The 26,291-nt window shown below is 39.1% G+C and overlaps 1 long non-coding RNA gene across 3 annotated transcripts in view; it reads right to left on the bottom strand.

Moving 5' to 3' along the window:
• Positions 1-16,162, bottom strand: part of LOC148142531 (uncharacterized) — a 57,699-nt gene extending 41,537 nt beyond the window's left edge. For all 3 annotated transcript variants that reach the window (XR_015751927.1, XR_015751928.1, XR_015751926.1), the window contains exon 1: positions 16,027-16,162. This is a non-coding gene — a long non-coding RNA (uncharacterized LOC148142531). The remainder of the gene's footprint in view (positions 1-16,026) is intronic.
• Between the last annotated feature and the right edge of the window lie 10,129 nt (positions 16,163-26,291).

Below are 26,291 nucleotides of genomic sequence, written 5' to 3'. Positions count from 1 at the left end.
ACTGACTAAACCTGATCAAACTCTTACTTCTCTATAGAGAGATTAATTTTCTCCAGTATCTTCCCTACCACTGATGAGGGACTTCTTATTTTAAGAAAGGCTGTCTTCCCCAATCCAAAGCCTATTTTTGCAAATTCTTTCCATAAAAATGTAAAATTAGAATATAAAAGAGTTTTTTTTCCTTGGTGTAATCATTTAGCCTTAGATGCTGGAAGTTCAATTGTGTTGTTATCTGTAATAAGAGCACAAATTGGACATAGTGCTGCAAAATTGTCGTGGATTCCCCGACCCACAATCCCAGAAAGCATTGGGTCCTTCCAGAGGGAAAACTTGGAATTGAATTTTGTGTTTCTAACTAAGGCAATATACAAAGATAAAAATGAAGTCAAGGAGGAGGAGATCTCAAATTGAGATGAAATGAGTTGTAAACTTGTGTTGGAAAGGGTTATTAGAGATATTCCTTTCTAGATGATAAATCATAAGTTTAATAGGGATAGTCAACACTTTTCTTAAGGGTAGGTCATGTCTCACAAACCTTATTGAATTCTTTGAGATGGTGACCAGACAGGTAGATGGAGTCATAGAGATGTACAACATGGAAACAGACCCTTCGGTCCAACCTGTCCATGCCAGCCAGATATCCCAACCCAATCTAGTCCCACCTGCCAGTACATGGCCCATATCCCTCCAAACCCTTCCTATTCATATACCCATCCAGATGCCATTAAAATGTTGCAATTGTACCAGCCTCCACCACTTCCTCTGGTAGCTCATTCCATTCACGTACCACCCTCTGCGTGGAAAAAGTTGCCCCTTAGGTCTCTTTTATATCTAAAGTGGTTGATGTGGTGTATATGGATTTAGTAAGGTGTTTGATAAGGTTCCCCACAGTAGGCTATTGCAGAAAACACACAGGCATGGGATTGAGGGTGATTTAGCTGTGTGGATCAGAAATTGGTTAGTTGATAGACAGAGGGTGGTGGTTGATGGGAAATATTCATCCTAGAGTTCAGTTACTACTGGTGTACCACAAGTAACCGTCTTGGGTCCACTGTTATTTGTTATTTTTATGAATGACTTGGATGAGGGCATAGAAGGATGGGTTAGTCAATTTGCAGATGAGACAAAGGTCAGTAGAGTGTAGATAGTGACAAAGAATATTGCAGGTTACAGAGGGACATAGATAAGCTGCAGAGTTGGGCTGAGGGGTGGCAAATGGAGTTTAATGCAGAGAAGTGTGAGGTGATTCACTTTGGAAAGAGTAACAGGAATGCATGGTACTGGGCCAATGGTAAGATTCTTGGTAGTGCAGGTGAGCAGAGAGATCTCAGTGTCCATCTACATAGATCCTTGAAAGTTCCCACCCAGGTTGATAGGGTCGTTAAGGCAGCATATGGTGTGTTAGCCTTTATTGGTAGAGAAGTTGAGTTTCAGAAGATGTGAAAGCTTTGGAAAGCATTCAGATGAGATTTACCAAGATGTTGCTGCTATGGAGGGAAGGTCTTACAAGGAAAGGTTGAGGGACTTGAGGCTGTTTTTGTTCGAGAGAAGAAGATTGAGAAGTGACTTAATTGAGACATAAGAATTAGAGGGTTGGACAGTGAGATACTTTTTCTTCAGATGGCAATGGCTAGCACAAGGGGACATAGCTTTAAATTGAGGGGTGATAGATAAAAGACAGATGTCAGAGGTAGTTCCTTTACTCAGTGGTAGGGGCATGGAATGCACTGCCTGCAACAGTAGTCGACTCACCAACTTTAAAAGGCATTTAAATGGTCGTTGGATAGGCATGTGGACGAGAATGACATAGCATAGGTTAGATGGGCTTCCGATTGTTGCACCAACCTGTGAAACCATAGAGGGCTGAAGGGCCTGTACTGTGCTGTAAATGTTCTATGATACATTAATCAGGTTTGTGATTAAGAGTTTAAATTTATTGTAAATTGTTCCCAACACATGATCCATAAAAATACACAAGAAAGAAAGGACCTTTGGGGCTCATCCCAGCTGATCTATCTAGAAAGGACCAGTGATCACTCTTCACCACAATTGTATGATTTATGCCTCCACCACTCTACATGTTAATTGCTTCATTTAGTGAAGAACTTGCTTGACATCAGGCTTAAAACAGGTCATGTTCTGCATTTCAGCACTATCCTACTTCATTTACTGTTTTAAACACTTAAAAGGTTCTCTCTCAAGCCACCTGCTTTTAACTGATCACTGTCAGTGTGAGGCAAAGCTCTTAAATCTCAACCTTACCTTTGATCATGTAATATCTTCTGTTGCCTAGCAACCTGTGAACACAGTCTCTGCAGCTACAAGGTTATAATATACCTTTGTGCTGGGTGGGGGAGAATAGAAGCAGGGAGAGACATTAAAAGGTGACAGACTGCAGTAAGTGAATTACTGGACAGAGGTTACAGGGATGAAGGATTCCCACAAAGTGCAGCAATAGCTTAATGAGTAGCTCTCTGAAACAAGATTCAAGATCTACTTGAGACAGACGGTTTAGGTAGAGAAGTATTCTCAGCCTGTGCATTTTACATGGGATACAAAAAAAAAATGCATGACAATTAGAGAAGTTAGGGAATTCTTCCAGGGTCCAACTGATATTTATCCTTCAATTAATATCACCTGCATGTCATCTGCTTATTGCTGTGAGCAAACAGACTACCACAATTCTAACAGGTACTGTTTGTAATATGCTTCATTCATTTTAAAGCACTCGGGATATCCAAGCAAATTCTTTAGTTTGGTATTTGGGATTTCTCATCTGGTGAGTTGACCACTCTGCCATTTCTCATCTGCACTGTGTTACAGCAGCTGCTAATTAAACTAAACATAGAAGAGTTCACCTCGCATTGTAATCTGTCAAAATAGGAGTGACAGAACTCCCCAAATTCCACTGTTTAAAGAAAAATGTCAAATTTATTCTTTAACTCTAAAAGTGATTATTAAACAACTACTATTTGCAACTCTAAGCCTCCTTTCTCTTAAAGGTCTGTTATCTACCTCCCACTCTATAACAATGTACTGATCCAATAAAAGCCCCAATTAAAATTACATCAGCTTAATTTTCAAAACCACTTTCAGCTGCAGATTTCTGAGTAGTCTTCGGTCTTTTGCTACAAAGATGTTTCATGTGAGGAAAGATATCTTTTATAGAGAATATTTTGATTGGCAGTCTCTCTCTCTCTAGATGGTGGGTCATCGCTCTCTCTGGCTAACTAAGGGGAGGCAATGGCCTCATGGTATTATCGCTGGACTGTTAGTCTAGAAACCCAGATAATGTTCTGGGAACCCAGGTTCAAGTTCCACCAAAGCAGATGGTGGAATTTGAATTCAATATTATATAAAAAAAATTCAGACTTAAATCTAATGATGACCATGAATCCACTGTTGATTGTTAGAAAACCCAGCTAGTTCACTAATGCCCTTTAGGGAAGGAAACTGCCATCTTTATCTGGTCTATCTACATGTAATTCCAGACCCATAATGTGGTCGACTCTTAACTGCCCTCTGGGCATTTAGGGATGGGCAATAAATGCTGCCTAGCCAGCAACACCCTCACCCTGTGAATGAATAAAACTCTCCAAAATGCCAGCATCTTTTATACCCTAAACATTGGATCATCTCATTGGTTTGATGTTGGCAAAATAGTAAAATTCAAATTCGATTGGGTTTTAGTATTTGGGGCATAATTTAAACTTATTGGTTAAATTCAAACGTGTGAAAACAGCCAAATGTTACATATTTTGAAATTTCTGGTACACTCAGACTGCTAGTCAGTCACATGACAGTGCCTGCAACCTCTCAGTGAAAAACATCTTTCACTGTCAAAATGTACAGTACACTCCTTCAACTTTATAACTGCTGAATCAAGATATAGGGACATTGCAATTCTGATGGTTAAATTTAGGACATGCAGAACCTTGATACAGACGTGCTCCATACAGAGCACAGCAAAAAAAAACTCAGGCAACGTTTGCTAACATTGTTGGTCATGACCAACAGTCGGAACAGCACATTTTGAAGATCAGAAAGGAGGAAAGAACTTTAGTTTTAGGTCACTACGTCATTTCACTCCGTTTCAGACACATTTGTTGCACTTTAGAGATAGCCAGTGTCTACAACGTGGTAACTTTGTGAATATTTGTACCTAATTTTGCAAAGTAATTTTGATATGATTGATATAACAGCCAACTGAATGGCTGTCAACTTTTATACCTAAATTCATTCACTCAAACCTTCTCATCCCTTGTTTTTAAAGTAGCAGCAAAACAGTCAACATGTTAAGCATCGAAACATTGTATAATGCAAATGTCAACAATTTCTGAAGTCTTTGGAAGGAGTTTACAACTTTCTGAATACAAAAGTATTTTCATACCCATTCCAAGCAGACAACCCAGATCACACTTTTAAATCAGAGTTGAAAAATCAACCAAAGTTATACTGAATGTCATTATGAGCCTGTAGATGCAATAATACAGACTGTTGTACTACATAAATAGAATGTAGTTTTTCATGATTCATCAGTTTGCTGCATCAATCATATCAGGTCAAGGATTCTGCTTTTGGCCAATGGATGATAATGGAAACCATGCCTCTCGGCAGCGTACCTTGTTTGAGCTTGCCAGGAGAAACTGTGCCATCTTAATGGGAGATCTGATCACCTCCTCTCTGCAGTGAAATTCAGACACATGATTGTATACAAAAGTGGAATTAGTGGTTTGTCTCACTGGTCCAAAAATCCCTGATAATAATGCAGTGTTGAAATCCTGTTCATTATCGTTGTGCTAGCACTTGCAGTGTGGATCAAAACATCTGCAGTTCAGTTTTGGAGTACAAAGCTAATATCTTGTTGATCAAGTACCAGAGGTGCACTGCAAACCCAATACTTCAAATGAAAATTCAGTCAGGCAAAAGAAAAGAAAACTAGAGTCAGAAGAACAAGAATTCATCTTTAACAGTGTCTCAAAATCAACTGAAAAGCTCCTGTCCACACATACTAGCAACAACAGCCAATGAGCAAAACATGCCATTCACAACGTGACACACCAAGTTCAATTTCTGTATTTAACACGATTTAAAAATAACACTGCTGGGTATTATTGTTTTAAAAATTGGGTGTGTGGGAGTGAAGAGGTGATCAGGTAACAGACCACCTCTGCTGTACTCAATTGATATCAATAGAAGTCTTAATGAACCAATTCTTTTGTAATCACTCCCAACCATCCCACACAATATAGCAAGATAGTGGTCAGGTATTCAAATTCTGAACATGAACTTGAATATCACAAGCACATTTTTTTGAAGAAGTTTTGTGTAGCAATCTTTATACAAATTACTTTTTTTGCCCTCCTGAATACAGGGGCAACATAGTGGTTCAGTGGTTGGCACTGTTGCCTCACAGTGCTAGAGACCCAGGTTCAATTCCAGCCTTGACCGACTGTTTCTATGGAGTTTGCACATTCTCCTTGTACCTTTCTGCTGGGTGCTCCAGTTTCCTCTCAATCACAAAGATATGCAGGTTAGGTGAATTGGCCTTGCTAAGTTGCCCTGTATTGCACATGTTAGGTGGGTTAACAGTGGTAAATGCATGCTTATAGGGATACAGAGAGTCAGTACAGACTTGATGGGCTGAATGGCCTCTTTCCACAGTGTAGGAATTCTATTATCCTAAACACTGGCAATATTACAAACCAGTAGTAACTAAGCTCCAGAGCTTTATTCATGATGAATAGTATGTCAGCACTGAGCTTCCATTCATCTAAGTCACTCACTTTTCTGCTGCACCTACTACATAAATCTAGGGCTTTTCCCCCCTGTTTTCATCCAGAGAGGAAGAAAATGCCAATTTAACATGCATCTGTCCAGGTTGTTCAAAAACTAGGGATAATACCTAGGATCCTAAGAGCTACATGGTTAAATATCAGAAGACCCTTCGCTCTCCTTAAGGGGTAACTTTAAAAAAGTGTGCTCTTGTGCAAATGAGTGGTGAACAAGCAGCATTCTACATCTGCAACTTAATTATGAAAATCTACATGTTAAAAAGGACTGCCAATTTTCTATCATCTATTTTACACCATTGTCAAAATAACTACAGATTTGCCTTCTGGTTTCACATCACTGTTGCGGTCCTTTATTCATTTTTTCTCTTTTTTTAAAAAAAATCTCTTCCCCACTTCCTCTGAAAGATAACAGCAGTCCTAACAAATTCAAAATTATTCCCAAAGTACAAGTTGAGTGTATCGTGCAAGTTTAAACATTTGTAATTTCTCCAACTGAGCATCCAACTAACTTCACAGCCTGAAAACTTCAGAGATTCAGGCAGACATCACAAAGCTGCTTTGAGTTAGAGAGATTGTATCATCAAGATGTACAGCATGGAAACAGACCCTTCGGTCCAACTTGTCCATGCCGACCAGATATCCCAACCCAATCTAGTTCCGCCTGCCAGCACCCGCCCACATCCCTCCAAACCCTTCCTATTCATATACCTATCCAAATGCCTCTTGAAAAAAGATCATTTCTTTTCTTAGCAACAAAAAGCAAACGTGAAATTCACAAAACACCAGCACAAGAGGAGCAAAGTAAACACTTAGAATCCCTTCTATATGGCAGTAGACCATTGAGCTTATTGAGTCCACACTTACTTTTTGAACTATATGCAACTCAGCCCACCACCACACACACCACATAACCCTGCATTTCCAATAGCCAATCCACCTAGCCTGCACATCTTTGGAGTTGGTGGTATAGTGGTCATAATCTATATCTTAACAGTAGTCTGGGCTTCTGGGTACAAAGGCAGCTGGTGGAATTTAAATTCAAGTAATAAATCTGTAATATGAACAGTCTCAGTATTTGTAACCATGACAACCATCGATTGCCATAAAGGATTCAGCAAGGTCACTAATATCCTTTAGAAAAAGGAAGTCTGGCATTCTTAATCTGGCCTATGTTTGACTTCAGATCCAGTGATGCCACTAACTCTGGCTTGCTAAACCATATCAGAATGTTAGCTTAAAAATACCAATCCAATTAAGGATGGTCAATAAGTGTGGCATTGCCAGCAACAGCCACATCCCATGAAAGAATAATAATAATGAGGTGGAACCAGTCCCCTCCATCATTACCACAGTCTATCTGAACAGAATAATCAGATTTTGCACTCTATCTTTTGGAAAAAAATGATTAAAAAATGATCAAGAATTCTCTAATCTATGCTCTCCATTTCTATACTGCAACTGACCAGGATTTTATTGAGAATTAATCTTGCATTGTAAGCCTTTTGCTTATTGCATAATTTATGGTCCATCATTAAGGGTTGGTCGAGAAGGAGAATTAGCTTTGGTTCTTGCTGGAATCACAGTAGACTGCAAACTCGGCTGATGAGTAAAATCTTCAGGTACTACAACAACTGTGTAGATTTTTCAAAGCTACTTTGGTTAAGGAATGCCACCTTTCTCCTAAAGGAGACTCCTCGTGTTAGGCCAAACTATGAACTTCGTTACATTACAGCAACTATAAAAAGTTTAGCTAGGCCACGTTTGGAATACTGTGTGCAGTTTTAGTCACCACACTGTCAATGACAAGGATACGTTTACCAGGATGTTGCCTGGTCTGAAGGGTGTTAGTTATGAGGAAAGCTTGTATAAACTCAAATTATTTTCACTGGAAAGATGCAAACTGAGGCAATATAATAGAGGTCTACAAAATTATGAGAAGCATCATTAGGATGGGTAGTCAGAGGCTCCCCCTCCCCACAGGGTAGAAAGATCAGCTACAAGAGGGCACAGGTTCAAGGTGACAGGAACAAAGTTTAGGGGAGAAGTGCAGGGAAAAAACATTCATACTAGGGTGATGGGTGCCTGGAATACACTGCCAATGGAGTTGATGGAAGCAGGTACATTATCAACATTTAAGTCATATCTTGATGGATACATGTACAGGAGGCAAACAGAGGGATGGAAACTGTATATGGGCAATAAGTAGCAGGTCTAAATTTACAGGATTACGGAACAACCCACCTTACTACAGAGGCATTTTAGGAGCACACTAGCCCATCACTTACAAAGCTCATTCTTTTCACTGACTAAGTCACGGTGGCACCCCAGCAAGTAGGACTTATTACATGTAATCAAGTGAAAACTGTTTCAGACAATTTCACTTACATTTCATAAACAATTCAGTTGTCACAACAAGGCTGGGAACTTTTGTTCACAACTGCTAACAAAGTAATTTATCTTGATACTTCAGAATGGTGCAGAGTGGAATGCTGCATTCTAAAAGGTGCAATGTCAAAGGAGATAAGGACTTGTGCTAATCGCAGATGGAAATTATAGTATTTATGTTTAAGCATGAACCTACCCCTAGTGACAGTCAACATTCCTCCTTTATCAGCAGCATAGTGGCATTCCTCGTGTGCTGTTTTAGATCTGCTGAGCACAAGGTGCTTAATATTCTTCGCTACAAAACAGCAGTGACTGTCCTCCAAAAGTAATGAGTTATCCAACGGTGCTGTGGATGTTATAGAATCATACAGCATGGAAACAGACCCTTTGGTCCAACTCATCCATACTGAGAAGGTTATCTCAGAACAACAGGATCTTGAACAGATGGGCTGAGGAGTGGCAGACAAATTTTAATTCAGATAAATGTGAGGTATTTCCATGTTGGCAAGGAAGTTAAGATAAAACTTATAAACTTATAGGAGGGTCCTGAGGATGTGTAGCCAAACAAAGACCTTGGGGTGCAGGTGCATATTTCCTTGAAGGTGGATTTACTGGTGGACAGGGTAGTGAAGGTGGTGTTGGTACGCTTGCCTTTATTGGTCTGAGCATTGAGTATAGGAATTAAGAGATCATGTTGTGGTAGTACAGGACAATGGCTTTTTTTGGAATACTGCATTCATTTCTGGTCTCCTTACTATAGGAAAGATGTCGTGAAACTTGAAAGGGCATAGAAAGGAATTACAAGAATGTTTCTGAAGTTGCAAGGTTTGAGCTCCAAGGAGAGGCTAAATAGGCTGCAGCTATTTACCCTGTAGTGTCAGAGGCTGAGGAGTGGACCTTATAGAGGTTTATAAAATGAGGCGCATAAATAAGGTAAATAGCCAGGTCTTTTCTCTGGAGGTGGGGGAGTCCAAACCTAGGAGTCATAGGTTTAAAGTGAGGGGGCAAGATATAAGAAGGGAGCTGAGTTAGTGGTGTATGTATGGAATGAGCTGCCAGAGGAAGTGGTGAAGGTTGATACAATTACAACATTTAAAAGACATCTAGATAGATACAAGAATGGGAAGGATATGGAGAAATGTGGATTCCGTGCTGGCAAATGAGACTAGATTAATTTAGAATGTCTGGTCAGCATAGATAAGATGGACCAAATGTTCTGTTTTCATGCAGTACAACTTTAAAAATTGGTCATGTTCAAGGCAGCAGAAGTAGAGGATCGCAGAGTGTTGTAGGAAGCTAGAAACAGACATGGTGGGTTGAAATCAAGAACTTTAAAAGATGCAGGTATAGTTTTCCAGTGAGCAATTAGTGATGGGATTGTGTATAGAGAATAGCAAGTTTTAAAGGATGATCTATAATAGGAAATTACTGACAACATTAGAATGGTAGGAGAAAGTAGGGACAGCAATATTGGAGATCAGAGTTGAAAAAAGTGTGTCACTGGAAAGGTCAGCAAGTCAGGCAGCATCCAAGGAGCAGGGGCACTGGAAAAGCACAACAAGTCAGGTAGCATCCAAGGATGCTGCCTGACCTGCTTTGCTTTTCTAGTGCCACATTTTTCACACCCGAAACAAAATAGTACAGGTAAAAGCATCAGTAGCAGATAAACTGAGACAGGGACATAAAGTGATTTCTTTTCCAGGCAGAAGTAAAGAAGCAGGTAAACACGGTCAGAAAATCTCTGTTGTATAGCATCACATGGCTAGGGAAAGGGACAAAATTAATAACTGTAGAGGGTGTAACCTTCACTTCCTGAGCTCAATGACTTGCCTTACAAATAATTATTTGGAAGAATTTTCTGCTCATCCAATACCTCAAAGTTTACTCAGAAGGAAGATTTGAGACATTGGGGGATCAGAGGCTAATGTAGGCAGCACAGGCAAGACTAAAGAGGAACAGGCATGAGCGGGAAAAGAAACAACAGGAGAAGCTTATACAAGTTTGAGGAAATAATAGACTATTATTTGACGGGCTAAGATTACACTGCAACGTCAGCATTTGTTACTAATGACTTAAGGTGAGGTGCTGTTGGAAATACATTCAAAATGTATCGCATTATTTGGTTGCATGAAGTGACTATAGGTTGGGACAGTGCAGGCAGCTTGGCTCTATGTCAATATGAGGTGACAGTACAAAAGGGAACATCCTACAGGGTATTAAGAAAATGTTTCAATACAACATTAGACAACTGGCATAATTTGAGTAGGCACAAAAATGATTAATACAACTTGCTGTTATAGGAATTATACATTCTAAAATAATCCAGGAATCTCACTGTAGGAAATGGTCAAACTTTAGTACACATTCAACTATTACAGACTAAAACAGTAAAGTTGTAAAAATCCAAAGGCAGTTTGTTGTAGGAACCATGCAGCAGACCACTGTAGAACTGTAACTGAATAACCAATTTTTTCTTTTAAAACTAACTTGTACATGAGACCCAAGATGATCAAGACCATGCATTAGACTGTACACCAGCACCCTTGGGATTCATTACAACCCATGAAGGCAATTATATTGGCCTTACCAGGAACATCAATTGGTTTTATGGAAGGACTGGTTTAGATAAAGAACACATTTGTACAAAACAGCAACTGCAGAGAAAACGTTTGATAGTAGTAGGTTGGTTTGAACACAGACTGGCACCTTTCATAATTTTTTCTTGGCCATTTGTTTAAACAAAAAGTAGCAGAGTGAACTTCTATTTGGACAGATGGTGCAGTATAGACATTAGATCAACTGCCCAACGTTAGTTGTCTGACTTTGCTTTTTGTTGACTGCAGTCAAAAGGAGAATCAGCTACCCGATTTGATTCATCCCCGCTGATGTTAATAGTCTTTGCTGCTTTAAGTTTGAATTAATATGGTCATTAAAAAGTTGGGAAATGGTTTGGAGCATACACTGTCTAGATTGAATATAAAGTTAAAAATCACACAACACCAGGTTATAGTCCAACAGGTTTAATTGGAAGCACACTAGCTTTTGGAGCGACGCTCCTTCATCAGGTCAATCACACAATCACCTGATGAAGGAGCGTCGCTCCGAAAGCTAGTGTGCTTCCAATTAAACCTGTTGGACTATAACCTGGTGTTGTGTGATTTTTAACTTTGTACACCCCATTCCAACACCGGCATCTCCGAATCATAGATTGAATATGTTTGGTTTCTTTTGATTGTTTTATCTTGTGCTCCATTTTGGAAAATTAGGGAAAAAATTGCAGGGTGCCCAGCAGAAATATTTGTATCATCTATAACCACGGCTGAGGTGCCAAAGGACTGGAGGTTGGATAATGTTGTGCTTTTATTTACAAAGGCCTGTAAGGAGAATCTTGAGTACTATAGACCTGCGAGCCCGACATCGGTGGGAGTAGATGGTTAGAGACCATTATGAATTAGGATTAACAAGCATTTGGAGAGACGAGGACCAGTTAGGGATAGTCAGCATGGTTTTGTGCAAGGGAAATAGTATCTCACAAACTTGATTTTTTTTTTTGAAGTAGTAACCAAAAAGATTGATGAGGATGGAGCAGTAGACATGGTTTCAATGGACTTTAGTAAAGCCTTTGAGCAGGTTCTGCATGGTAGACTAATTAGCAAAGTTAGATCATATGGGAATCAGGATGAGCTTGCCAACTGGATGCAAAATTGGCTTGCTGGTATGAGATAAAGGAGGGTGGAAGGTTGTTTTTCCAGACTGAAGGCCTGTGACCATTGGCGTTCCACAGGAAACTGGATCCACTTATATTTGTCATTTATAAAAACAATTTGGATGAAAATGTAGGAAGCATAGTCAGTAAGATTGTAGACAACACCAAAATTGGTGGTATAGTGGATAGTGAAGAAAGTTATCCAATATTACAAAAAAGAGATCTTGATCAGTTGGATTAATGGGCTGAGTAGCAGACGGAATTTGATTTAGATAATGAGAGGTATTGCATTATGGTAAAACAAACAAGGGAAGAACTTTTACAATTAATATTCCAGTATTCCTGATGAAGGATTTTTTCCCAAAACGTCGATTTTACTGCTCCTCGGATGCTGCCTGAACTGCTGTGCTCTTCCAGCACCACTAATCCAGAATCTGGTTTCCAGCATCTGCAGTCATTGTTTTTACCCTTTTACAATTAATAGTAAGGCCCTGTGCAGTGTTGTAGAACAGAGACACCTAGGGGTTCAGGTACATAATTCTTGAGGTTGTACAGGACATTGGTGACGCCTCTTCTAGAATACTATATGCAGTTTTGGTCACTCTGATATAGGAAGGATATAAATAAACTGGAGACAGTTCAGAAAATATTTATCAGGATGCTGTTGGGAACCACCCCCCAGAAGCATAGGAGGTGAGGGGTGACTTTAGAGGGTTATAAAATCATGATGGGCGTGGATAAGGTGACCAACAAAGGTCTTTTCTCTAGGGTAGAGGGTGATTCGAAACAAGGGAGCATATTTTCTAAGGAGGGAGGAGAAAGTTATTTTTTTGAAAAGGACAAGGGTGACTTTCTTTCTACAAAGATGTGGAATTAATTGCCAGATGAAGAGGTGGGTGGAGGTATAGTATAAACATTTAAAAGACATTTGGATAAGTACATGAATAGGAATGTTTGGATGGATATGGGCCAAACGCAAGCAGAATAGTTTAGTGTGAGAACGTGGTCAGCAAGGATGAGTTGGACTGAAGGGTCTGTTTCCATACTGTAATTCCTAACACTTTAAAATCAATAAATTCTACTGAATTAACCTTATGGTGTAATCACTTAAAGCCAAAAGAGAGCCTTGCCAAAGCAAAATTCACCAAACATTGATTGCTCATCCATTAATAGGAACGAAATCAGTTAACTCTGCTGATGTACTGTTCTAATCAATCTTGCTCAGTAGCAAAGCAACTGATGGTTTAAAATCATCATCCATCTGTTTTCTTCTGACTCAGAAAAACATGCATCAGGAAGATGAATAGCTTAGAAGCTTATAGTACTGGAGAGGCCAATTAACAGAGAGCTGATTGAAGTAGTCTTCATTTCGTCCAGTTACCCTAGCTCTTCCTCACATTCACTAAATTGCCACTCAACCTGCCCAAGACACTCTCGATACTACTTCAACCATTATTTCTATATCCCAGTGTTAATTTATTTCTGGTTACCAAAATAACTGTTGGGCTATTTACCTGACATGGCACATTAAAACCTCATTATTTCTCTTAAACTTCCTTTTTACATAATTCTTATACCCCGACATGAAGTCCACTGGTGTCTCCAGCCATATCTTGCAAGTAAAGCCTCTCAGCATCAGTCATGTGCATTTTCAAAATAAGATACCAAAACCAGATGCAGTATGCTAACTGCATCTTAACCTACATTAGTATTTTTAAAATATTTTGCTACTTTTGATTCAAAGTTTTTTGAGTCTGGATTCAGGTACACTAAACATTGCAAAGCCCTGATAACAACGACCTTTCGTCTTAGTATATTAAAGATTTATACATTAACTAGTTCAACACATTTTGAAACCAAACCTTACCATTACCCCATTCAGTTCATGATGAAAAATGTGAATTAATGGAATAACAGAAGGAAGCTTCTGGAAAAACAAAGACAATTAAGCAGTTAGAGAAAATGCTGGTATATAGGGAAGCAAATGCTGGTAAATAGTAATAAATTTCTCCCCTTTTTTAGCTTTGACAAAGGGTCAGTTAGACTCGAAACGTCGGCTCTTTTCTCTCCTTACAGATGCTGCCAGACCTGCTGAGATTTTCCAGCAATTTCTCTTTTGGTTTCAGATTCCACCATCTGCAGTAATTTGCTTTTAATTAGGCCGTTAAGTGCTTGTAGATGGTCCAATCGACTAGTTTATATATTCATTTTGAAAATAGATAAACGCTGTCTAAGAAGGGGAGATCACTAAGTGGGACTGAGCGCGGAAACTGCAATATCACCGATGAGAACTGATTCACGATGAAACTGGAGCAGGATTACAGTATGTGTGTTGTGTCTCAGAGCATCACTGCAGTATTTCCAACGTGGACAGATATGTCACCTTGCCTGTCTGATGCTGGGGCTCACTTGAGGTTGACTTTTTAAATTGGTCTCGGAGTATGGGCGACCTCGTGTACATTTATTCCAAGTTTCAACAGTTCGTCTTTTTTTTGAAAAAAAGTTACCGATCCCAATTTTAAACAATATTTTGCTTTGAATAAACTCAAGATTAAGCTATCCCATTTACCCATATTTGTCTTAGACTCAGCATTCGTTTGATGTAGGCCAGATATCCCTTCGGTAACTCGTACATTTAGAAGTGTCGCCTGTAGTCTGATTGTTGAGAACGCTAACGAATACCGATTTACATTATTAACTAAACATGCTTTTGATTAACATCGCAATTGATTTTAAATCAGCAAGGTGGGGTTGGGGAGGAGAACAGGGAGATAACTAGTTCCCCATCCCTGCCCGCCCGGACCGGTTTGGGTGATTTAGTGACCAAGAGGGAAGTTATTTAGGGTGGAAAAAAAACTTACAAGATGGATGCTGCAGTCAAATTGTAAAAAAATACAGCGCGGAGTGAAAATAATGTTACAAGGCCTCTCATATCAGTGGTTAATTTCACTGAAATTTAAGTTTTATTTTCGCTGACGTAAAACTTCTGTATTTAACTGCAAATAGTCTTTGCGAAATAAAAACTGAGCATCAGTATAACAACCTCTTCAAACACCTGCTCCTTTATGTTCCCTTTTAAGACCTCATTTGTTATATTATACAGGACCAATCAAGTTAATATAAAATTATTTTCTGCAGTTTTAAACAAAACTGTGGTCCAATGCGAACGAAATATTCGCAGCTGCCAAACAAAAGCCAAATTATGTGAGGTAAGAACGTGACACGTTGCATTTTCGTTTCATGTTTACAGAAAGTCGCTGTCTGACGTGAAAATCAGTCCAGCCCCTTCCCATGACAGCTTTATATAGACTCACATTATTCTAAGTCACGTCGAATGGCCAGTTGCCCCAACTCTGGTTTTATTGGGTTTTTAAATGTACAAAAAAAGGTAATTGAATTCAAATACCGTGAATGTAAAAGTGTTACCATGATAATTGCATTTAAACAAGTGATTGAATGGAGATCAGCGGAAATCTTGTCTGTCGTTGACAAAACGTGCAAGGGCAGTAAATCTGGAAAAATACAAAACGCTAACAAATAAGCAGCCGTTTAACTGCAGCTGTTAAAACAAACTGCACGGTTTGGAGACTGCTTCCAATAATAGGTGAACACTGTCTGGATGCAGACGGCTCCAGCCTATTTAGTCTAATTAAATATGTTCATTTTTGACAAGTGATTTGATCCCTAAATATATCAGTATTTCATTTTTTAGTGGAACGCCAACATATGAAAATACATTTCAAAAATTTACAAACCCCCGCCATCGCATACCCAGCAGGATCTTCGTGCGAACTGAGTTAACAGAGATGGGTCTAGCAGTTCTGACCCACAGCTTCAGCAAAGAGCCTCTCCGCTTAGCGCGTAAAATTAACCCCTTGAGTGCGAATATGTTAGAATTCCAAGAGCTTAAATTGTCGGGGAGAAGCTACAATACTACTGTTGTAATTTCTGCAAGTCTGCTGATAAATAGGACTTTCTATTGGTGCAAGATGTAAACTTCAGACCAAGCGCTTTTGCACAGAGTCCAGTGTCGTTTTCCGAAAACGAACTAACGCATCTTAAAAATTTCCTTCCGCCAGCGCCACTGTGATTCCATAAACAAAACCGGATTCATGGACCAGGTTTCTGATGCTAACTTACCTGCTGAGAACTTTTAGGGTTATAGACAAAATGAAGAGAGTTTCAGTTCACACAGTCTGTCGTTTAAAATCAAAGGCAATTCGTCAGCAGAATTAGTTAACTATAAATTCATTTATAATTCTAAATCTATTACAATCCATCGTCGAACAGTATTTTATGCGTGACCGGATATAGACAGGATGCTCAATGGAGTAACTTCGGCTAAAACTCCCGTGAAGCTAGGAGGGGGAGAGAGAAAAAAAATCAAACCGTGAAGTGTTCGCGTTAAATATAACGGTTTTAAGTTAAATTCGACAAATAATCACTAGGTTTTGGGAAAAATTTCTTTTCTAGCTCCAATTTCACGCCTGATTGCAGTAATTACCTCTACTTGGTCGGTCTGTTTGTTAAACTGGCTCATTAACAGTGGAATTTCCCCAACAATTTATTTAGCACAGAAACCTCCACGCGACGTTAATGACCTCCGGTACAGCAGCAGAGGCGTGTATTAAACACAATAGGAATTAAAGTGAATCATTCCCCTCCCCTGCCCATGACGACTTGTGAACAATTGTTATTTTAAAATAACATTCAGCTCTACTTCAAATCGCAAATTGCAGAAATGTGAAAAGTTAGGAAGTTTAGACCAGGCTTAATCGGATAAAATACAACTCTTGCATTTAAATAATTCATGAGTTTTTAAATTCAATTATTGTCAAAGTCGTTAATGAATAAAGTGCTAGCTATTTCTTAGAAAAAGCGTTTACAAGCAAACTTCATAGCTCAATATTCATGAGATCTGCCCTGGATTTTTACTTGTTTACTAAAAGCCGAATAAAAGGTATGAGGCAGAAATTCAGTTATTCTGACATGGAAACAAGAGCAGAATATCCTCCGCTTAAACCTGGGCGCGTAGATCGGAGTGAACTAGTTTGGTAGATATCGCTGGGGGCAACTATAGATATCAACGCCGCACACCTTAAGTGTGAACCAGTCTAGTCTTGATGCTTTACATTTCCAGCACTCATCTGCAGGTTGCCTTTTAATTAGCGTTTTTAATTTTCGATGACACGCTGCAATAAGATCCCTACAACAAATCCTCGTAATACCCCTTTCTCCCTACATACCAATAATTGACACCTCAAATTATATACTGGCGTTGGTTGTGTTTAAACTTTAAAATTCCCGCTTACTTTATTGTAATTGGACAAAGAGTTATCAACAGAAACGTAAAGGATCCCTCTGAATCATTCCAAAGTTCACTAAGTATCGATTTGCATTTTGGGGCTGTTCCCGTTAGGGTTATTACTATCACTTCACATTTATTTTACACTGGGTTATGGAATAATTGATGGAGTGGGAATTTAGCGCTGACAAAAATAAATCCGATTTAAAACTTCAACTTTGAACACCGATTTATATCTTGCAATCAGCAAGAATTGCATTTTTATTCAATAAACATTAAATTCAAGTTAACAAGCTCCCAAACATTTACTGTGTCTCCTGACCTACCAGCATTTTTTTTACAGTATTTCTCTAGTTTGCTGAAAAAAATCTAAATGCTTGTTTAAAATTCACATGAAGTACTATACGTTTAAAACGATTAACTAATTTAACATCGGTTTTGAAACATCTGAAAAGGTGTCGAATATTACAATACATTATTTTTGTAAAATAATTATAGCACTATTAAAGCTGTCTAAACATTGGATGCAATAATATGTACGTATCAAACGGTAAATACTAGGAAAGGAATTTATTTTGCCATATATAAATGGAACTGAAAAAGAAAGAACTATATCCTTACCTGAAGCAGTCCGCGAATTGAAACTAAAATAAAAATGATGTACACCTCAGACAAGAATAGGAAAGTACTCACGAGTCAACCTAACGATGGAATGGGCCGGGATCTGGACTGAGTGACAATGCTGTTACCCTATCAGAAACCGAAACCGAGTTGAAACACCAATCAGTGAGACGATCGGGTCCAACCTGCATCTCTAGCAGGGTCGGTTGTGTGATGACTTCATTAATGTAAAAAAAACCCTATTCTTTTTGAAACAAAAGGCTGCTGGAAATGTCTTAGAAGGATTTTTTTTTTCTTTTGTGATGGCTCTCTAATGAGTAATCTGTACTGAAGTCTGGTCTCTTCAGTTGTTTCCTGTGATGTGAGGGAGCAGCTTGCCCCCAGGATTTTTTATACCTGAAGGTTGAGGCGAGGGGCGGAGTAACCGAGAAGAGGCAATATACAGTACACAAGCAAACGCTATCCCTGTTTTTGGAGTTGCAACAGAAAGATCAGCAGCATCTGCTCCAAAAGAAATGCAATCAATTTTTTTTTTGTTATTTACAGCACCCGGGGTAACAGATTTTTTTTTGGAAGGGGGTGAACTCATAATTTACGTTAATATATCGAAAATTTAAGTGAACGTTTATAGAGGACAAAAAAGTAAACAAAAAGGCAAAAAAGGTTCTTAAGGGGCTCTTAAATGGCGAGATGAATTCTAAATTTTAATTTTGAGTAGAATTTTCCAGACTGGTTGCGGAAGTGCGTTAAAGAAACTCGGCCGATTTTTAAAAAGAAATATACTCAATTTTGGAGTTACATTAAAGAGTCATAACTCACAAAGGTCATCTCTTTCAGAGCCGGTGAGGGGATTGAACCCATTCTGTTGGCTTTAACCAGCACCTCGCCCTCGTCTTCTAACTAAATGAACAATCGTAGATTGAAGAAAGATCACCACAACTGAACCGCGGTATTTAATAACAACTATGTTCAGATCAGCATTCGAATTCCCATTATATTGTTTGCAGCCATTCCCAAGTGACCATTTTGTTGTACCTGAGAGTAATTTATAACAAGTCACAATGATTCCAGACATTGGGCTGAAAAAAAAGGCCTAGAATTGCGGATGCTGGAAATCCATAACAAAAACTGCTGGAGAAACTCAGCAGGTCTGGCAGCATCTGTAAAGAGAAAAACAGAGTTAATGTTTCAGTGACTAAAGAAGGTTGACTGGACTCGAAATATTAACTCTGTTTGTTCTACACAGATGCTGTCAAGTTTCTCCAACAATTTCTGTTTATGACTCAGCTAAATAAGGCCTCTCATGCATTGCTGACAGCCAACTAATATTGTACTTATTTTGTCAGGTCATAGTTATTTACATTTTCGTTCAGCCAAGAGTATGGTGCTGGAAAAGCACAGCAGGTCAGGCAGCATCTGAGGAGCAGGAGAATCGACATTTCAGGCATACGCCCTTCATCAGGAATGGACGGATAGATGTGTACAGGGACTGGATGTCCATGGTGAAGATAAGGCTTTGGGACCAGGGAAATGAAAGTGTTGGAGGTGAAGGGCATGTGTGATGTCCTGAACGTAGGTGGAGAGTTCCTGGACTAAGGGGGACAGGATGGTGTCAAGATACGCAGAGATGAGTTCAGTGGGACAGGAGCAGACTGAGTCAGTAGGTCAACCGGGGAAGTCAGGTTTGTTAATCTTCAGTAGGAGGTAGAATTGGGCAGTGCAGGGTTCGCAGATGATGGGGTTGGAGGTTGTGGATGGGATATCCCCTGAGGTGAGGTTGTGGATGGTCTGGGAGATGATGGTTTGGTGATGGGAGGCGAGGTCATGGTTGAGGAGGCAGTCAGAGGAGGTGTCTGCAAGTTGGCGCCTAGCTTCAGCGGTGTAGAGGTTGGTGCACCAAACTACCACAGCGCCCCGCTTGTCTGTTAGTATGGTGGTGATGATAGGGTTGGAGTGGATGAGGGCAGTGGATAGGTTAAGGCGGTCTATGTCATGGCAGCAGTTAGAAATGAAGAGGTCAAAGGCAGGTAACAGGCAAGCATGGGATGTCCAGGAGGATTGGTTGTATTGAAGGTGAGAGAAGGGGTCCTCTGTGAGTGGGTGAGAAAAATAATCATTCAGCAGTTTGATTACATGAGTCTTGGGTTCAAACCATACTCCATAACCTTGGATAAGACTGTAATGCACTGAATTGTTGTATATTCCATCCCTGAGGCTATGCATTATCATCAATATACATTTATGATCAACAAATGCTGGCCTTGCTAACATTCATTTTTGATGAAAACATTTTAAAAAATTGAATTTCTTTTGCAATGTTAGCACAGTAAGCATCCCAATGCAGAACATTATCAAATGAATTTGACATAAGAAGATATCCGGACAGATGAGAAGTAGGTTTTAAGAAACTTTGAAGGGAAGACAGATGGAGAAATTTAGCAAAGATTTCCAGGTCAGAAGTCACAGGACACCAGGTTATAGTCCAACAGGTTTATTTGAAATCACAAGTTTTCAGAGTGCTGCTTCTTCATCAGGTGAAGGAGCAGAGCTCTGAAAGCTTGTGATTTCAAATAAACTTATTGGACTTTAACCTGCTGAACTTCTGACTTTGTCCACCCCTATCCAACACGGGAATCTCTGAATCAAAGATTTCCACAGTATAAGAGCTAAGGGAACTGAAGGTTTACTGCCAATGAAGAACAATTAACATGAAAAATGTGCAAGAAAATTGGAAGAGCATAGAGTTCTTGGATGATTGTTGAGATCAAGGAGGTTACAGAATCATGGATCAAGTTGTTACCCATCTTGACTTTTCAGATATACTTTAAGAATTCACAAAAGTACTATTAATAAGAAAAAAGTGTTTTTTGGTGTCCTGGACAATTATGTGTGAAGCAGCAACAAATCCAAAAAATATTTATTTATTTAATTGCTAAATATAAAATCTTGTTATTTACAAATGGTTGCCATTTTTCTCTGCGGAATAATAATTGCACTCTTTTAACTGTTTCATGATATTCAAAGTATTGTAAAATGTCTGGACATTAGTCCTGCTGATCAAGTACACACAAATGTCAGTGTGTGACAAGCTTTTGAATCTTTTTCTCCCAGTTTTTCATTAATTTTATTGCTGCATTTGGTTTCACAGGTACCAGGCCCTCTATTTTTACGATAGTGGTCATGATTCATGAGTGAGTTTTGATATTTCAGATTGGTTGGCTTATTGGTTCTAGTAGGTATCAGGGTGTTGGTTAGCTTAGTTGAATTGGCAGTTGAATTTTGACACAGGGCACTGCCAATAGCATGGGTTCAATTCCTGCATTGGCTGAAGTTACTGTAAAGAATTCTCCTTCTCCTTCAGCTCAGCTGTGGTGACCCTCAGGTTAAACCATGATTTTACCTTTTAATTTAGTAGGTATCACAACCAAAATTTTCACACACATGAACACTTATATATTCTAATAATATTATTAATTCCCTCTTCATTTGAGTGATGACTTTGATTTCAAGCTCCTTTGTCATTGATTATTTACCCAATGCAAACAATTTCTCATACTTTAACTCTCTGAATCTTTCACCATTTTGAAAACCTATATTACATCCTTTGTTCAGTTCTGTTCTGAGGAAAGTAAGTTGTATTTAGCCTTTGTTATTATAACCTCTTGTTTCTTGTATCATTCAAGTGAATCTTTTCTGTTGCTTTTCTATAGATCTAATAGCCTTTTTACAATAGTGTTGGCACACAATAGTTCAGCTGTGGCTGAAGCAATATTTTGTACAAATTTAACATTACTTCCTGTTTTTGCATTACTTATGCATTATGTAAAACCTCAAAACAGAAAATGTTTGAAAGGTATGAACTTGTAACTTTAAAAATAATTATGTTTCTTACACCTTGAAATGTCTGTTTCTTTAATCTTAATTAAAATTAACACAACTTTTTTGAGTTTAGCATCCAGTACTCTCTTTACAGGATGGATCCCTGCCAAAGTCTACATTCCCTTAAAACAATGGACATGCAGATCAACTGCATGTCACCTTTTCCCCACCATGAAGGAAAAACACAACCGGAAGAAGAGAATTGGGTGGACAACATGACCTTCCCTTTGACATCCACAGTCTACCTCACCCAATTTTCAGAGAAGTCTTTAAATGGGCACCCAGCACTCCTGCCCGAAGCAGGCAGGAAGCTATCAAGATGTGCAAATGAACAGTGTACGTTGTACATACGGGGTTAATTTATAGTGGATTTTAGATATTTCAGTGTTGTTGTGACTCGATTGATAATGTAGTGAACCAGATAGTTGTAGGTTCAAGAGCCCTCCAGTAGGAAGCATGTACAGTCAGAGGTTGTCTTTCAGATGAGATATTGAACAAAGATTCCATCTGCTTTTTTAAGTGGATGTAAAATGTACCATGGCACTATAATGGATATGAGCAGGAGTGTTATCCATGGAGTTCTGGCTAATACTTTTACCTCCAATGACATTGTAAAAAAAATTATCAAATTATCATATGGCTGCTTGTGAGAGTTTGCTGCGCATAGATTGGTTGTCACAATTTATACTTTACAACAGTCACTTTGTTTCCAAAGTTGTTCCTCATAAGGCATTTTGAAATGTGCCATGATTGTGAAAAGTGCTATACAAATGCAAGTACATTTAAATTGTTGAACAAATAGTGCTTAAAGCAATCACTGCAAGCTGCTCAGAAAAACAAAAAATAATTTTTCAGGTTTTCTTTTAAAATTTTGTGGAATAGGAAGAATCATAAATGTTCTTTTTTTCGCAAAAGTCTTCTAGTCTGTTTAGGTTTCCTGACAACATATCGAATCCAGCCAGTTTCATTTTGATAATGATGATTTTCAACTCTTCAATATTAACAAACTGTGGTGGAAAGCCATTTTGGTGGCCATGTCTGCTTGGCTGTGTGAAATTAAGGTAAATTTGAAAATCTTCTGGCTATCTTGAACTTGGCTTTAGGTGATTGTCACCAATGCTCCATCCACTTTACCCTTATTTAGTCCATGGTTTAAAATCTCTGCTTTGTGTTTGCAGAAAATAATTGCTAGCCAAAGAGCGTCTGAAAATATGTTACATTTTCTTCATATTTCATAAAATTTCCTTAAACTATACAAATCATTAATCAAGCCCAATTTATCCATCCAGGTAGCTTCTGATGTGCTCAAACCTTTCTCAAAGTTCATTAATTTCATCTTCAATTACAGATTGGAATAAGTGACAGTAGTAGATGGAAGAATGGGAAGAACTAATATTCTAAAACTTTATCCACAACCAGGTTAAGGTCAAAAGTTACACGATACCCGGTTATAATCCAACAGGTCTGTTTGAAATCACAAGCTTTCAGAGCGCTGACCCTTTGTCAGGTGAAGTGAAGAAAGCACCCAAGAACAGACTCAATCATCAGAGAGATCAAAAGGTCATACAAATAGTGAGTGGAGTGTCGACAGGCTGAAGAATAGGTCTATGCAGGTGATCAAGATTGTCAAACGGTGTGAGTAAAGAGCCAACAGCTGAATAACAAGTGAAGAGATGAGTTATGATCCAAGTAATTGAGGGGGAGAGAGATAATTACAAAAAATTAAAAGTAAGGTGATGCTGAAGACAAACCAAATGACTGGAATAACATGCTAAGTGTATGAGTTGTATACAGAGGGTCTAACTAAAGTAATAAGGATTCCAAAACTGTATCAAATAACTAAGGGTAAAGAGATCATAACAACTTATCAAGGTGATGGTGTCAAAACAGGACAGTAATGATTTTACAGAACAGTATGGTGGGGTCACATGTCGTGCAACATTAACCTCAGATCATGGTTAAGGTCATCTTAATGGGTACGGAACTTGGCAATCAGTTTCTGCTCCTTGGAGGACACTTGCCTGAAGATTGGAGACTGATTATCCTTGACTATTGCAGTGCTCCTCGACTGGTTCTATTTCCAAAGTAGGAATTTACTCACATTCACACCCACACACACACCCTCTCATAGGTTTATACTCCATCATACTCACAAACACACCTTACCTAGCATGCGCACATGCAAACACACTCTCACAAAAACTCTCTCTCTCTCTCTCTCTCTCTCTCTCATGCAGGCACACACACTTTAAGTCCATGGGATGAATTTGCATTTGCAGAATTACATTTGCAGATACATTCCATGTGCGCTTTTTGAGCAAATATCTGCAGGCAGTCAATCCATTTAATATTTTATAAATTCTTACTTTGGAAATAGAACCAGTCAGACTCCAGGTTGGAATATAGACCGACTCTAACCTCACACCTTTAATACATTGTCTGAGCTGAGATATCACCTTTTTTTTAACAAAACCTTAAGTTAACTCAAGAATGTGACTTGAAAGAAGTTCTGGGATTTACATATTAATGAACCGAAACCTGCAACCCATTCTAAAAGAAGAAAGAGTTAACAGCAATCTAGAGTTTTTCAATATATCATTTCAGTTGCTTGACACTGTAATTTTTGCTATAAATTCTGTCTTATGATCCTGTTCCACAGCTAGATGAAGGAGCAGTGCTCTGAAAGCTAGTACTTCTAACTTAACCTGTTGGACTATAACCTGGTGTTGTGTGATTTTTAACATTGTGGTTGTGGTGTAACGTAGTGTGCACCATCTCCAAGATGCAATGCAGAAATTCCCAAATCTCCTTAGATAGCATCTTCCGAACTGTCAACCATTAACTTTCTGGAAGGTGGAGGCAGCAAACGTATGGGAAAATCCCTATCTGGAACTTCCCTCCAAACCATTCACCTGTAGTTCCTGACTTGGAACTATATTGCTGTTCCTTCGCTGTTGTTGGTCAAAATCCTGGAACTTCCTTCCTAATTGCCTTCTAATATGCTTATAGCAAATGGTCCTCAGCAATTTAAGAAGGCAGCTCACTTTCACCTTCTGAAGGACAAAAACTGAGCAAAAAATGCTGGCTCTGCCAGTGTAGCCCACATCTCACGAGTGAAAAGAAATCCTTAATACGTGTGTGTCACTCAATGCATTTGCCTTAAGATCACCATCACCGAATGCACTTGGATTGCTTCACAAGACAATACTGGATTTGTAGGAATAGAATGCAAAGAATACACGTGAAAAAAACTGGAGTTGTTTCCCACAGATTGGTGGAGCTGACATATCAATGCAGGAAGTACAAACTAAGCAGTACGTCAGCATTCCTGCAAATTAGGACTTGAATTTCACGGTTGCAGAGGAAGCCAGGTAATGTGTTTTCAAAGCATCAGTGCAAAACCCACTTTTTTGATACATACAAATAAATTTGAGATTAAAATACAATGTGCGATTTCAAAATTTGCTCTGATTCCAAATTTGAAGGTGTGGCTGACAATAAGAATGTACGAAAGTAGACATCCAAATGCCCACTCAGTTTGAAACTTTCCTATCACAGGGGAAGGTTGTGTAAAGTTCCAGTCCTGCCAAATAAATTTATGAAGTAAGTGAGAGATGCATTATGTGCAGGCAACTACAAAAGCCTCACTGTCTACCTGGAAGAATACAGAGGTAAAAAAATTAAGTGTGGTGCGGGCTTCCATGTCCCCAGTAATAATAATTTCAGTAGACAGCCAAACATCTATGAATATGTCAGAGGTCTGCAGCCTTCTAATTACAGCCTTCTGAAGTACAGTTCTTTGGAGAGTTTAAGGAAATGGAGCCTCTGTTTATACAGCCTCCTGTGTGGGCTGTATAGAATCATAGAGGTCCACAAAACAGAAAAAGGCCATTCAGCCTATCAAGTCTGCACAAGCCAAAAACAACCACCTAACTATTCCACTCTATCTTCCACCTACAGTTTCTCCATAACATGTCCTTTTGCTGTTGATGCTGATTGCCTTTTTCATTTAAAAGCAGTCATGGCACTACCTGTCCTATGCCTTGCCTGAGTATCTGCAAACAGTAATAAAAAAGTATTTCACAACAAGTACAGAACAGTGCAAGATATCAGATGATGACAAATCCGTCCCAGATTGTCTCAACGCCTTCTATGCTTGCTTTGAGCAGAATTTTGGCGGAGAGGTAACACCTATTCTGACAAGTCATGACGAACATATCCCAAGTGTCACTGCATCAGAGGTCAGATCAGTTTTCCTTTGTGTGAATCCAAGGAAAGCGATAGGACCAGACGGAGTACCAGGCCGTGCACTCAGAGCATGTGCAGATCAACTGGCAGAGGTCTTCTCGGACATCTTCGACCTCTCCCTGCAGCAGGCCACTGTCCCTGCCTGTTTTTTTAGATTAGATTAGATTACTTACAGTGTGAAACAGGCCCTTTGGCCCAACAAGTCCACACCGACCCGCCGAAGTGCAACCCACCCATACCCCTACATTTACCCCTTCACCTAACACTACGGGCAATTTAGCATGGCCAATTCACCTGACCTGCACATCTTTGGACTGTGGGAGGAAACCGGAGCACCCGGAGGAAACCCACG

The sequence above is a fragment of the Chiloscyllium plagiosum genome, unplaced genomic scaffold (genome assembly GCF_037043375.1).
Source record: "Chiloscyllium plagiosum isolate Xiang-an unplaced genomic scaffold, Cpla_swu_hap1 HiC_scaffold_28, whole genome shotgun sequence".
Lineage (NCBI taxonomy): Eukaryota > Metazoa > Chordata > Chondrichthyes > Orectolobiformes > Hemiscylliidae > Chiloscyllium > Chiloscyllium plagiosum.
This window is presented reverse-complemented; position numbering and strand designations above follow the sequence as displayed.